The sequence below is a fragment of the Microcebus murinus genome, chromosome 1, assembly GCF_040939455.1.
Source record: "Microcebus murinus isolate Inina chromosome 1, M.murinus_Inina_mat1.0, whole genome shotgun sequence".
NCBI lineage: Eukaryota > Metazoa > Chordata > Mammalia > Primates > Cheirogaleidae > Microcebus > Microcebus murinus.
The window spans coordinates 165,182,758-165,195,190 of record NC_134104.1 but is presented as its reverse complement, the minus strand read 5'-3'; the positions used below and the strand labels follow the sequence as shown (position 1 = coordinate 165,195,190).

The 12,433-nt window shown below is 62.8% G+C and overlaps 3 pseudogenes; all 3 read left to right on the top strand.

Moving 5' to 3' along the window:
- Positions 1–1,807: 1,807 nt before the first annotated feature.
- On the top strand, positions 1,808–1,926 carry LOC142875395 (uncharacterized; annotated as a pseudogene).
- Positions 1,927–5,778: 3,852 nt separating this feature from the next.
- LOC142875333 (uncharacterized) lies at positions 5,779–5,897 on the top strand (annotated as a pseudogene).
- A 3,853-nt stretch (positions 5,898–9,750) lies between these two features.
- Positions 9,751–9,869, top strand: LOC142875212 (uncharacterized; annotated as a pseudogene).
- Positions 9,870–12,433: the final 2,564 nt, after the last annotated feature.

Sequence of the window (12,433 nt, the reverse complement as noted above, 5' to 3'; positions counted from 1 at the left end):
GTAGCAAGTGTCTGAGGTGTCTCTGGGCCCTGTGCCATGTGGGGGCGGGGGCGGGGGCGGGGTGGGAGGAGGAGGAGGAGGAGGAGGAGGAGGAGGAGGAGGAGGTGGGAAGGGCCCGGGCCTGCAGTCGTGTTCCCCGGGGTGGCACAGCATGTGGCTTCTTCCACAGGCTGCTTGGCCTGGGCTCCCTGCACCTGGGCCTTTGGAGGACTGGCCCTGTGCTTGCCAACACTTCCTGCAGGGACCCAGAGCTGGGAGGTTGCATCTCTCAGCCCTGGGTCGGGCAGAGCCCCAGCAGGCCATGCCCACAACCTCTCTCAGCAGGGGTCCCCCAGAAGGCTCCTTTGGGACCAGGATTCTCTTGCGGGTGACTCTTTAAGGTCTGGCCCCTGGATGGAGGGGCACCAGGAGTAGAGGAGCAGGAAGGGGAAGGGGGTGGCCATGCGAGGGGACACTTTCAGGCCAAGTCCCAGCTTCAGTCTGATCCTCCTGGGAACCCCGGGGTGGACATCACACCTCCTGGTTGCCCCGCTCTGAGACAAGGAGCCGGGCTTCGCATTCCCACAGCAGCCAGTCGTGGGCTGAGGACACCTGGGGCGTTGGGAACTCCCTGGCTTCTCCTTGGTTTAACATCTGGAGCTGCTTGTGAATTGTGCCGCCACACACACCCGAGTGCAGGTGTCTTCTGCACAGACTGCGGGCCTCGCTCTTCTGAATGCCGCTAGCTCGCGACCCACCCACGGGTGAACCTGGTCAGGGTACTTTCTCTCAGGGGCAGACTCTGATCCGGGCGGGCTACCGGTGTCTCTGTTTGCTCCTTTCTTTCTTCCACTTCGGGAAAGGCTTCCTTACTGGGTGTGGAAATCTCCTATGCCTTTCCTCGCCTATTCTGTCAGCTCTAAAATTCTCTTTCGGTTGCCACCCTCACAGATGGATTAGGAAACTCTTTGCGGTGCACTCATTAGTGAAATGACCTCAATGACGCTGGAATCCAATATCTAATCGCCAATTTTTAGCGAGTCCACACGCCAGGGTGGTCGGGGTCCAATGCAGCCCCGGCCAGGCCCAGGCCCCTTGGACTGGGCCACAGGAGGACACAGAGGAGGGTCCCGGCCCCCACGGTAGGTAGAGGTGCGGGCAGTTCTCCAAGGGCTTGGGTGTTTTCCAGAGGGAGGAGATGGAGGGGACTGATTTCTTCAGCGCCCCACAAACCACGCCACCCCACCCCACCCATGGGACACATCCCGAGAGAGAGAGAGAGAGAGAGAGAGAGAGAGAGACGCCCCATACACTGGCTCCCCTCCCCCGTGCGCTGTGCCCCAGCCCTGGCCCGGGGGAATAGGCGGCCGCCGGGCCACAGGGTGGGGGGCGCAGCTGAAAGGGGTTGTGGGGGAGGGCCGCCCCTGGCTGGGGTCAAAGGGCGAGCGCCCCGCCCCTCCCGCCCGTGCGCAGTCAGCGGCCCCGGCGCGCTGGGGGTGGGGGGCGGGGAGGTGAAGGAGGCCAGGCGAGGAGAGGAGGGGGGCTGGAAGGGCTCCACCTTGGCGGGTCCAGCCGTGGAGGCGCATCTTGTGTGAGTGTGAGTGAGTGAGTGCGTGTGAGTGTGAGTGTGTGTGTATACAGAGACAGCCCCCAACCCCGGCCCGCCGCTCCCTGCCCGCCCCGCCCGTCACCCCCGTCCCTCGGAGCCCGCGGGACCCGGCCGGCGAACTCAACAGGCCCGACCCGGCGCGGGGCCTGGGGCGGGAGGAGGCGGCGGGGAAGCGCAGAGAGGCTCGGCTTCTTGAGCGGGGCAGGGGCGCCCTCCGCCGTCCACGGCCACACCACCCCGAACGCGCCCGATCCCGTCTGGTCTCGGAAGCTAAGCAGGGTCGGGCCTGGTTAGAACTTGGATGGGAGACCGCCCGGGAATACCGGGTGCCGTAGGCTTCTTCTTTTTTTTTTTGCCTCTGGTTCTGTCGCGTTTCTGGGAGTGCGGGGGCGGCCCGGGGTGGGGGTGACCCCCACCCTCAGCGCCCGCCGCGGTGCCTGGCGCCCCAGCCCGCACCGTGGGGCCTCCTCTTGTCCCGAGCCGTGACACCGCCGCCACGCGGCAGCATGCGTGGCTTCTGGACTGTCAGGTCTCAGACCAAAGGTCTGCTCTGTGGGAGCCGACACGCTGGAGGAAACCTTGAGAGTCTGAGAGGGGAGGGAGTTCCAGAAGAAGGCCAGGATGTCATTTTGAGGGAGTATGTGACCAGAACTCCTCCCGTTGCTTTTGGGGTTCTATGGGCTACACGTAGGAATCTTTGGTGGTGGCACCTGATGTTCGGGGATCCGGAGTCACACCCAGACCTGCTCCACTGGCCTCCTTTTACTTTTCTCTTCGGATTCATTTTTTTTTTTTTTTTTTGAGACAGAGTCTCGGTTTGTTGCCCAGGCTAGAGTGAGTGCCGTGGCGTCAGCCTAGCTCACAGCAACTTCAAACTCCTGGGCTCGAGTGATCCTTCTGCCTCAGCCTCCCGGGTAGCTGGGACTGCAGGCATGCGCCACCATGCCCCGCTAATTTTTTATATATATATCAGTTGGCCAATTAATTTCTTTCTATTTATAGTAGAGACGGGGTCTCGCTCTTGCTCAGGCTGGTTTTGAACTCCTGACCTTGAGCAATCCGCCCGCCTCGGCCTCCCAAGAGCTAGGATTACAGGCGTGAGCCACAGCGCCCGGCCGGATTCATTATTTTTAAAAAGTGTCTCTTATCTCTATTATTGCATTTTCTTTTCTCTCTCTTTTCAAGCAGATGATGGGAGTCCAAGTATTAAGGTGACATGTGTTGCCCGTGCCCCCCTCCCCCCCCCGTGTTCTTATTCATTTACCCCTCATGTTGTTCCAGCATATTGTGGGGGCACCAATGTTAAGGACGGGTGCGTTGCCCTCTCCCAGCCTCCCCCCTCGGGTCAGAGCTTCAAGTGCACCCATCCCCCAGTCGGTGCGTACCCACCCCATTCCTAATGGATGTGTATGCCCATCCCCTCCCCCCACCCGCCCGACACCCACCCGAAGAAGGTGATTCCTCTGTGTCCACTTAGGTGTCCATGGGTTCGTACCCATTTGCTGGTGAGCGCGAGCACGTGGTGCTCGTGTGTCCATTCTTGGGATACTTGGCTTACTGGAACGGGTTCCAGCTCTGGCCAGGAGAACCACGAGAGGTGCCCCCTCACCGCTGCTCCTCATAGCCGAATAGCACTCCGTGGTGTCCACGCGCCACATTTTATTTACCCACTCGTGGGTCGATGGGCACTCGGGTGGCTTCCAGGTCTTTGCGATTGTGACTTGTGCCCTGACACTAACCCTAACCCTTACCCAGCCCGTCTCCTCCACGGCCCCTGCCTGACTGACTCCTTCCCGCCCGGCCTATCACCTGTCACCGTCCTCTGCCCCTGCCTGACACGCTCCTCCCCGCCCGGGCCGTCACCGTCCTCGGCCCCTGCCTGACGGGGCTCCTCCGTGGCCTGGGCCTTCCAAGGGCTTGGTGTGGACGCTGGTTCCAGGACGCCCTCCCAGGAACCCGGTAGCAGGGCGGCCGCAGCGTCTCGCGCAACCCAACCGTCCGCCGGCTGGCCGCCGTCGCTAAGTGGCCTGCGGGGGACGTGCTCCCGCTGTGCCGTGGGGGCCCAGCCTGGTGTCTTCTCTGAGGCCCCGCGGCTGCCGCTCCCCGCAAGGGGATAGCCGCGGAGGTGGGGACCGCCTCCTCATGGGGACGTACACCCAGCTCTCCACGTCGGATTCCGGGGCTCTCTGTCCTGCCAGAAGGCCCAGCCGGCCTGCGGGTCCTCAGAGTGGCAAAAACATCCGAAAACTGAGATTGAGGGTCCGGTGGGTGTCTGCACTTTTGTGCTGGGCACCCCAGGGAGGCCCGGGGGCTGGCTGGACAACGCGGTCTGCTGGGCTGGGGGGGGGTTTGGAGGAGCAACTGATGCCCTTTGCACTTTGGGTAGCAAGTGTCTGAGGTGTCTCTGGGCCCTGTGCCATGTGGGGGCGGGGGCGGGGGCGGGGTGGGAGGAGGAGGAGGAGGAGGAGGAGGAGGAGGAGGAGGAGGAGGTGGGAAGGGCCCGGGCCTGCAGTCGTGTTCCCCGGGGTGGCACAGCATGTGGCTTCTTCCACAGGCTGCTTGGCCTGGGCTCCCTGCACCTGGGCCTTTGGAGGACTGGCCCTGTGCTTGCCAACACTTCCTGCAGGGACCCAGAGCTGGGAGGTTGCATCTCTCAGCCCTGGGTCGGGCAGAGCCCCAGCGGGCCATGCCCACAACCTCTCTCAGCAGGGGTCCCCCAGAAGGCTCCTTTGGGACCAGGATTCTCTTGCGGGTGACTCTTTAAGGTCTGGCCCCTGGATGGAGGGGCACCAGGAGTAGAGGAGCAGGAAGGGGAAGGGGGTGGCCATGCGAGGGGACACTTTCAGGCCAAGTCCCAGCTTCAGTCTGATCCTCCTGGGAACCCCGGGGTGGACATCACACCTCCTGGTTGCCCCGCTCTGAGACAAGGAGCCGGGCTTCGCATTCCCACAGCAGCCAGTCGTGGGCTGAGGACACCTGGGGCGTTGGGAACTCCCTGGCTTCTCCTTGGTTTAACATCTGGAGCTGCTTGTGAATTGTGCCGCCACACACACCCGAGTGCAGGTGTCTTCTGCACAGACTGCGGGCCTCGCTCTTCTGAATGCCGCTAGCTCGCGACCCACCCACGGGTGAACCTGGTCAGGGTACTTTCTCTCAGGGGCAGACTCTGATCCGGGCGGGCTACCGGTGTCTCTGTTTGCTCCTTTCTTTCTTCCACTTCGGGAAAGGCTTCCTTACTGGGTGTGGAAATCTCCTATGCCTTTCCTCGCCTATTCTGTCAGCTCTAAAATTCTCTTTCGGTTGCCACCCTCACAGATGGATTAGGAAACTCTTTGCGGTGCACTCATTAGTGAAATGACCTCAATGACGCTGGAATCCAATATCTAATCGCCAATTTTTAGCGAGTCCACACGCCAGGGTGGTCGGGGTCCAATGCAGCCCCGGCCAGGCCCAGGCCCCTTGGACTGGGCCACAGGAGGACACAGAGGAGGGTCCCGGCCCCCACGGTAGGTAGAGGTGCGGGCAGTTCTCCAAGGGCTTGGGTGTTTTCCAGAGGGAGGAGATGGAGGGGACTGATTTCTTCAGCGCCCCACAAACCACGCCACCCCACCCCACCCATGGGACACATCCCGAGAGAGAGAGAGAGAGAGAGAGAGAGAGAGACGCCCCATACACTGGCTCCCCTCCCCCGTGCGCTGTGCCCCAGCCCTGGCCCGGGGGAATAGGCGGCCGCCGGGCCACAGGGTGGGGGGCGCAGCTGAAAGGGGTTGTGGGGGAGGGCCGCCCCTGGCTGGGGTCAAAGGGCGAGCGCCCCGCCCCTCCCGCCCGTGCGCAGTCAGCGGCCCCGGCGCGCTGGGGGTGGGGGGCGGGGAGGTGAAGGAGGCCAGGCGAGGAGAGGAGGGGGGCTGGAAGGGCTCCACCTTGGCGGGTCCAGCCGTGGAGGCGCATCTTGTGTGAGTGTGAGTGAGTGAGTGCGTGTGAGTGTGAGTGTGTGTGTATACAGAGACAGCCCCCAACCCCGGCCCGCCGCTCCCTGCCCGCCCCGCCCGTCACCCCCGTCCCTCGGAGCCCGCGGGACCCGGCCGGCGAACTCAACAGGCCCGACACGGCGCGGGGCCTGGGGCGGGAGGAGGCGGCGGGGAAGCGCAGAGAGGCTCGGCTTCTTGAGCGGGGCAGGGGCGCCCTCCGCCGTCCACGGCCACACCACCCCGAACGCGCCCGATCCCGTCTGGTCTCGGAAGCTAAGCAGGGTCGGGCCTGGTTAGAACTTGGATGGGAGACCGCCCGGGAATACCGGGTGCCGTAGGCTTCTTCTTTTTTTTTTTGCCTCTGGTTCTGTCGCGTTTCTGGGAGTGCGGGGGCGGCCCGGGGTGGGGGTGACCCCCACCCTCAGCGCCCGCCGCGGTGCCTGGCGCCCCAGCCCGCACCGTGGGGCCTCCTCTTGTCCCGAGCCGTGACACCGCCGCCACGCGGCAGCATGCGTGGCTTCTGGACTGTCAGGTCTCAGACCAAAGGTCTGCTCTGTGGGAGCCGACACGCTGGAGGAAACCTTGAGAGTCTGAGAGGGGAGGGAGTTCCAGAAGAAGGCCAGGATGTCATTTTGAGGGAGTATGTGACCAGAACTCCTCCCGTTGCTTTTGGGGTTCTATGGGCTACACGTAGGAATCTTTGGTGGTGGCACCTGATGTTCGGGGATCCGGAGTCACACCCAGACCTGCTCCACAGGCCTCCTTTTACTTTTCTCTTCGGATTCATTTTTTTTTTTTTTTTTTTTGAGACAGAGTCTCGGTTTGTTGCCCAGGCTAGAGTGAGTGCCGTGGCGTCAGCCTAGCTCACAGCAACTTCAAACTCCTGGGCTCGAGTGATCCTTCTGCCTCAGCCTCCCGGGTAGCTGGGACTGCAGGCATGCGCCACCATGCCCCGCTAATTTTTTATATATATATCAGTTGGCCAATTAATTTCTTTCTATTTATAGTAGAGACGGGGTCTCGCTCTTGCTCAGGCTGGTTTTGAACTCCTGACCTTGAGCAATCCGCCCGCCTCGGCCTCCCAAGAGCTAGGATTACAGGCGTGAGCCACAGCGCCCGGCCGGATTCATTATTTTTAAAAAGTGTCTCTTATCTCTATTATTGCATTTTCTTTTCTCTCTCTTTTCAAGCAGATGATGGGAGTCCAAGTATTAAGGTGACATGTGTTGCCCGTGCCCCCCTCCCCCCCCCGTGTTCTTATTCATTTACCCCTCATGTTGTTCCAGCATATTGTGGGGGCACCAATGTTAAGGACGGGTGCGTTGCCCTCTCCCAGCCTCCCCCCTCGGGTCAGAGCTTCAAGTGCGCCCATCCCCCAGTCGGTGCGTACCCACCCCATTCCTAATGGATGTGTATGCCCATCCCCTCCCCCCACCCGCCCGACACCCACCCGAAGAAGGTGATTCCTCTGTGTCCACTTAGGTGTCCATGGGTTCGTACCCATTTGCTGGTGAGCGCGAGCACGTGGTGCTCGTGTGTCCATTCTTGGGATACTTGGCTTACTGGAACGGGTTCCAGCTCTGGCCAGGAGAACCACGAGAGGTGCCCCCTCACCGCTGCTCCTCATAGCCGAATAGCACTCCGTGGTGTCCACGCGCCACATTTTATTTACCCACTCGTGGGTCGATGGGCACTCGGGTGGCTTCCAGGTCTTTGCGATTGTGACTTGTGCCCTGACACTAACCCTAACCCTTACCCAGCCCGTCTCCTCCACGGCCCCTGCCTGACTGACTCCTTCCCGCCCGGCCTATCACCTGTCACCGTCCTCTGCCCCTGCCTGACACGCTCCTCCCCGCCCGGGCCGTCACCGTCCTCGGCCCCTGCCTGACGGGGCTCCTCCGTGGCCTGGGCCTTCCAAGGGCTTGGTGTGGACGCTGGTTCCAGGACGCCCTCCCAGGAACCCGGTAGCAGGGCGGCCGCAGCGTCTCGCGCAACCCAACCGTCCGCCGGCTGGCCGCCGTCGCTAAGTGGCCTGCGGGGGACGTGCTCCCGCTGTGCCGTGGGGGCCCAGCCTGGTGTCTTCTCTGAGGCCCCGCGGCTGCCGCTCCCCGCAAGGGGATAGCCGCGGAGGTGGGGACCGCCTCCTCATGGGGACGTACACCCAGCTCTCCACGTCGGATTCCGGGGCTCTCTGTCCTGCCAGAAGGCCCAGCCGGCCTGCGGGTCCTCAGAGTGGCAAAAACATCCGAAAACTGAGATTGAGGGTCCGGTGGGTGTCTGCACTTTTGTGCTGGGCACCCCAGGGAGGCCCGGGGGCTGGCTGGACAACGCGGTCTGCTGGGCTGGGGGGGGGTTTGGAGGAGCAACTGATGCCCTTTGCACTTTGGGTAGCAAGTGTCTGAGGTGTCTCTGGGCCCTGTGCCATGTGGGGGCGGGGGCGGGGGCGGGGTGGGAGGAGGAGGAGGAGGAGGAGGAGGAGGAGGAGGAGGAGGTGGGAAGGGCCCGGGCCTGCAGTCGTGTTCCCCGGGGTGGCACAGCATGTGGCTTCTTCCACAGGCTGCTTGGCCTGGGCTCCCTGCACCTGGGCCTTTGGAGGACTGGCCCTGTGCTTGCCAACACTTCCTGCAGGGACCCAGAGCTGGGAGGTTGCATCTCTCAGCCCTGGGTCGGGCAGAGCCCCAGCGGGCCATGCCCACAACCTCTCTCAGCAGGGGTCCCCCAGAAGGCTCCTTTGGGACCAGGATTCTCTTGCGGGTGACTCTTTAAGGTCTGGCCCCTGGATGGAGGGGCACCAGGAGTAGAGGAGCAGGAAGGGGAAGGGGGTGGCCATGCGAGGGGACACTTTCAGGCCAAGTCCCAGCTTCAGTCTGATCCTCCTGGGAACCCCGGGGTGGACATCACACCTCCTGGTTGCCCCGCTCTGAGACAAGGAGCCGGGCTTCGCATTCCCACAGCAGCCAGTCGTGGGCTGAGGACACCTGGGGCGTTGGGAACTCCCTGGCTTCTCCTTGGTTTAACATCTGGAGCTGCTTGTGAATTGTGCCGCCACACACACCCGAGTGCAGGTGTCTTCTGCACAGACTGCGGGCCTCGCTCTTCTGAATGCCGCTAGCTCGCGACCCACCCACGGGTGAACCTGGTCAGGGTACTTTCTCTCAGGGGCAGACTCTGATCCGGGCGGGCTACCGGTGTCTCTGTTTGCTCCTTTCTTTCTTCCACTTCGGGAAAGGCTTCCTTACTGGGTGTGGAAATCTCCTATGCCTTTCCTCGCCTATTCTGTCAGCTCTAAAATTCTCTTTCGGTTGCCACCCTCACAGATGGATTAGGAAACTCTTTGCGGTGCACTCATTAGTGAAATGACCTCAATGACGCTGGAATCCAATATCTAATCGCCAATTTTTAGCGAGTCCACACGCCAGGGTGGTCGGGGTCCAATGCAGCCCCGGCCAGGCCCAGGCCCCTTGGACTGGGCCACAGGAGGACACAGAGGAGGGTCCCGGCCCCCACGGTAGGTAGAGGTGCGGGCAGTTCTCCAAGGGCTTGGGTGTTTTCCAGAGGGAGGAGATGGAGGGGACTGATTTCTTCAGCGCCCCACAAACCACGCCACCCCACCCCACCCATGGGACACATCCCGAGAGAGAGAGAGAGAGAGAGAGAGAGAGAGAGACGCCCCATACACTGGCTCCCCTCCCCCGTGCGCTGTGCCCCAGCCCTGGCCCGGGGGAATAGGCGGCCGCCGGGCCACAGGGTGGGGGGCGCAGCTGAAAGGGGTTGTGGGGGAGGGCCGCCCCTGGCTGGGGTCAAAGGGCGAGCGCCCCGCCCCTCCCGCCCGTGCGCAGTCAGCGGCCCCGGCGCGCTGGGGGTGGGGGGCGGGGAGGTGAAGGAGGCCAGGCGAGGAGAGGAGGGGGGCTGGAAGGGCTCCACCTTGGCGGGTCCAGCCGTGGAGGCGCATCTTGTGTGAGTGTGAGTGAGTGAGTGCGTGTGAGTGTGAGTGTGTGTGTATACAGAGACAGCCCCCAACCCCGGCCCGCCGCTCCCTGCCCGCCCCGCCCGTCACCCCCGTCCCTCGGAGCCCGCGGGACCCGGCCGGCGAACTCAACAGGCCCGACCCGGCGCGGGGCCTGGGGCGGGAGGAGGCGGCGGGGAAGCGCAGAGAGGCTCGGCTTCTTGAGCGGGGCAGGGGCGCCCTCCGCCGTCCACGGCCACACCACCCCGAACGCGCCCGATCCCGTCTGGTCTCGGAAGCTAAGCAGGGTCGGGCCTGGTTAGAACTTGGATGGGAGACCGCCCGGGAATACCGGGTGCCGTAGGCTTCTTCTTTTTTTTTTTGCCTCTGGTTCTGTCGCGTTTCTGGGAGTGCGGGGGCGGCCCGGGGTGGGGGTGACCCCCACCCTCAGCGCCCGCCGCGGTGCCTGGCGCCCCAGCCCGCACCGTGGGGCCTCCTCTTGTCCCGAGCCGTGACACCGCCGCCACGCGGCAGCATGCGTGGCTTCTGGACTGTCAGGTCTCAGACCAAAGGTCTGCTCTGTGGGAGCCGACACGCTGGAGGAAACCTTGAGAGTCTGAGAGGGGAGGGAGTTCCAGAAGAAGGCCAGGATGTCATTTTGAGGGAGTATGTGACCAGAACTCCTCCCGTTGCTTTTGGGGTTCTATGGGCTACACGTAGGAATCTTTGGTGGTGGCACCTGATGTTCGGGGATCCGGAGTCACACCCAGACCTGCTCCACAGGCCTCCTTTTACTTTTCTCTTCGGATTCATTTTTTTTTTTTTTTTTTTTGAGACAGAGTCTCGGTTTGTTGCCCAGGCTAGAGTGAGTGCCGTGGCGTCAGCCTAGCTCACAGCAACTTCAAACTCCTGGGCTCGAGTGATCCTTCTGCCTCAGCCTCCCGGGTAGCTGGGACTGCAGGCATGCGCCACCATGCCCCGCTAATTTTTTATATATATATCAGTTGGCCAATTAATTTCTTTCTATTTATAGTAGAGACGGGGTCTCGCTCTTGCTCAGGCTGGTTTTGAACTCCTGACCTTGAGCAATCCGCCCGCCTCGGCCTCCCAAGAGCTAGGATTACAGGCGTGAGCCACAGCGCCCGGCGCCCGGCCGGATTCATTATTTTTAAAAAGTGTCTCTTATCTCTATTATTGCATTTTCTTTTCTCTCTCTTTTCAAGCAGATGATGGGAGTCCAAGTATTAAGGTGACATGTGTTGCCCGTGCCCCCCTCCCCCCCCCGTGTTCTTATTCATTTACCCCTCATGTTGTTCCAGCATATTGTGGGGGCACCAATGTTAAGGACGGGTGCGTTGCCCTCTCCCAGCCTCCCCCCTCGGGTCAGAGCTTCAAGTGCGCCCATCCCCCAGTCGGTGCGTACCCACCCCATTCCTAATGGATGTGTATGCCCATCCCCTCCCCCCACCCGCCCGACACCCACCCGAAGAAGGTGATTCCTCTGTGTCCACTTAGGTGTCCATGGGTTCGTACCCATTTGCTGGTGAGCGCGAGCACGTGGTGCTCGTGTGTCCATTCTTGGGATACTTGGCTTACTGGAACGGGTTCCAGCTCTGGCCAGGAGAACCACGAGAGGTGCCCCCTCACCGCTGCTCCTCATAGCCGAATAGCACTCCGTGGTGTCCACGCGCCACATTTTATTTACCCACTCGTGGGTCGATGGGCACTCGGGTGGCTTCCAGGTCTTTGCGATTGTGACTTGTGCCCTGACACTAACCCTAACCCTTACCCAGCCCGTCTCCTCCACGGCCCCTGCCTGACTGACTCCTTCCCGCCCGGCCTATCACCTGTCACCGTCCTCTGCCCCTGCCTGACACGCTCCTCCCCGCCCGGGCCGTCACCGTCCTCGGCCCCTGCCTGACGGGGCTCCTCCGTGGCCTGGGCCTTCCAAGGGCTTGGTGTGGACGCTGGTTCCAGGACGCCCTCCCAGGAACCCGGTAGCAGGGCGGCCGCAGCGTCTCGCGCAACCCAACCGTCCGCCGGCTGGCCGCCGTCGCTAAGTGGCCTGCGGGGGACGTGCTCCCGCTGTGCCGTGGGGGCCCAGCCTGGTGTCTTCTCTGAGGCCCCGCGGCTGCCGCTCCCCGCAAGGGGATAGCCGCGGAGGTGGGGACCGCCTCCTCATGGGGACGTACACCCAGCTCTCCACGTCGGATTCCGGATTCCGGGGCTCTCTGTCCTGCCAGAAGGCCCAGCTGGCCTGCGGGTCCTCAGAGTGGCAAAAACATCCGAAAACTGAGATTGAGGGTCCGGTGGGTGTCTGCACTTTTGTGCTGGGCACCCCAGGGAGGCCCGGGGGCTGGCTGGACAACGCGGTCTGCTGGGCTGGGGGGGGGTTTGGAGGAGCAACTGATGCCCTTTGCACTTTGGGTAGCAAGTGTCTGAGGTGTCTCTGGGCCCTGTGCCATGTGGGGGCGGGGGCGGGGGCGGGGTGGGAGGAGGAGGAGGAGGAGGAGGAGGAGGAGGAGGTGGGAAGGGCCCGGGCCTGCAGTCGTGTTCCCCGGGGTGGCACAGCATGTGGCTTCTTCCACAGGCTGCTTGGCCTGGGCTCCCTGCACCTGGGCCTTTGGAGGACTGGCCCTGTGCTTGCCAACACTTCCTGCAGGGACCCAGAGCTGGGAGGTTGCATCTCTCAGCCCTGGGTCGGGCAGAGCCCCAGCGGGCCATGCCCACAACCTCTCTCAGCAGGGGTCCCCCAGAAGGCTCCTTTGGGACCAGGATTCTCTTGCGGGTGACTCTTTAAGGTCTGGCCCCTGGATGGAGGGGCACCAGGAGTAGAGGAGCAGGAAGGGGAAGGGGGTGGCCATGCGAGGGGACACTTTCAGGCCAAGTCCCAGCTTCAGTCTGATCCTCCTGGGAACCCCGGGGTGGACA